The following is a 2373-nucleotide window of genomic DNA, read 5'->3' on the forward strand; positions in this document are numbered from 1 at the left end:
TTGTCTATATATGGGGTAGGCACTCTTCTGAGCATACCCGCAGTACCCGAAGGGGTATGTAGTGTTGGACTGCTCGGTCCAACACTATCGATGGCTAGGTTGAGGTCGATGGCCGGATTGTCTCCAGTGAATTTTCCGGTAACTTTTCCGGCAAATTTTTTGGCGGACCGTTTTGCCCTAACTTCAAATTTTCGCGCTTGTGTGGTCTTGGCCTGGTTTCATCCGTATTCCAGTTGCTCTTTTGATTACATCTCAAGAGTGGTTGGAAAGATTGATGTTAGCGGGGCAAATGAATATTCGGCGTATGAGTGGTGATTGGATAGCTAGTGTTTGTAGGCTCTGTGCTCGCGCACCCAAATACAGACCAACTATCCTCCTTAGTTTCTTCACTAGCATAGTTTTATGCTTGTTGAAGTCGTGAACACATAAGCCGACACTTGTGATCCTTGCGTCTTTGCATAATTTATGCATTGTTCGCAAAGGTGAATAAGCTGTTTGCTGAGATCTCGGTTGCGGAAATATTATGGCGGTGACTCGAAGAAATTCTGTCCCGCTAAGCACGTTTGTCTCCGGACAAAAGATGACGGTCAAGTTTGCGTCTGTTCCCACTTTCCATGTGTCTGCGGGAATATGACGTGGTCTTGCCCTGATTTATGAATGCTACCTGGTTGATCGTGCCAGTAGTCATATGCTTGTCTCAAAGATTAAGCCATGCATGTGTAAGTATGAACGAATTCAGATTGTGAAACTGTGTATGGCTCATTAAATCAGTTATAGTTTGTTTGATTGTAACTACTACTCGGATAACTGTAGTGATTCTAGAGCTAATACGTCCCCGACTTCTGGAAGGGATGCATTTATTAGATAAGAGGTCGAGGTGGGCTCTGCCCAATCCTCTGATGATTCATGATAACTCGACGGATCGCATGGCCTTAGTGCTGGCGACGCATCATTCAAATTTCTGCCCTATCAACTTTCGATGGTAGGATAGTGGCCTACCATGGTGGTAACGGGTGACAGAGAATTAGGGTTTGATTCCGGAGAGGGAGCCTGAGAAACGGCTACCACATCCAAGGAAGGCAGCAGGCGCACAAATTAGCAAATCCTGACATGGGGAGGTAGTGACAATAAATACCAATACCGGGCTCTTTGAGTCTGGTAATTGGAATGAGTACAATCTAAATCCCTTAACGAGGATCCATTGGAGGGCAAGTATGGTGCCAGAAGCTGCGGTAATTCCAGCTCCAATAGCGTATATTTAAGTTGTTGCAGTTAAAAAGCTCGTAGTTGAACCTTGGGATGGGTCGCCCGTTCCACCTTCGGTGAGCACCGGTTGTAAGACCCGATCCCGGCCGCCTAGGCCGCGGTCGATGCCTCACGTCGCTCGGTCCACTTCCTGGCCGAACCTCTTAATTTCTGCCCTTTATTTATAATATCGCCTAAAGGCGAGGGCTAACTTAGACCTTAGCTAAAGACTTACCTAGTCATTAATAGCCTAGATCCTTTCAACAGATACGCAGCGGAATATTCTCTAGTTAACCATTGGTCTAAAACCAATCTAACACTTGTCTGGTCGAATCACCTTAGCCTTGGTCAGTTTACTCAACTACCAATTAGCTTAAAGGTCAATCCTAAACCCAAACCAAGCCATACGATTCTGAGGTTCCATTCCCCTAAACCATTCTATCTAGATCTACATAAGTAAATGCTAGATCATACCTTTGCCACATCTATGGAGCTTATTAGCTCATCGGTCCTCCATTGACTCGAATTGCTCTTGCTTAACAGCTGGACCATGATCACTCAATGATCTTACTTATGGTCCTTATCTTGACTCCTGCGTCAAACAGCTCCCCTAGGTACTTAGTCATTCAACCAACCATCCCCACAGACATAAGTAACCTTTGAGAAGTCTTTGAAAGGATAAGGGTTTGCATCTGGCCTTTCCGGCTCATGCACAATCCAAAATCCTTTTGCCTTATAGGCAATAGTACCAAGTCCATCTTCTGGACTGACAAAGCTCATTAGATCCTAAGTCAATCAACCAACCATCCTCACATGACTTGGAACTGATGAGTCATCATCTGGCCTGACCGGCCTTGGAACTTAACCCAGACAACATATATGATTTGTTCATACCAACCGATGCATTCAGTAATCAGGTTAGGACCGACACCTGAACCATCATTCAGAGGTCAGGTCGTCCATACTCAACCATGATCAGATCTTACACGGCCTTCCTTGAACAATCACACTTAGGCTCAGTATCTATGGTCTACGACACATAGTACTAGCCACACACTTCGTCATGACTCTTAGCCAATCTCGAAGCTATCAACACCAAGGTTGATATCTAGAAGCATCACATCAATA

Source organism: Brassica rapa, unplaced genomic scaffold (genome assembly GCF_000309985.2).
Source record: "Brassica rapa cultivar Chiifu-401-42 unplaced genomic scaffold, CAAS_Brap_v3.01 Scaffold0606, whole genome shotgun sequence".
Lineage (NCBI taxonomy): Eukaryota > Viridiplantae > Streptophyta > Magnoliopsida > Brassicales > Brassicaceae > Brassica > Brassica rapa.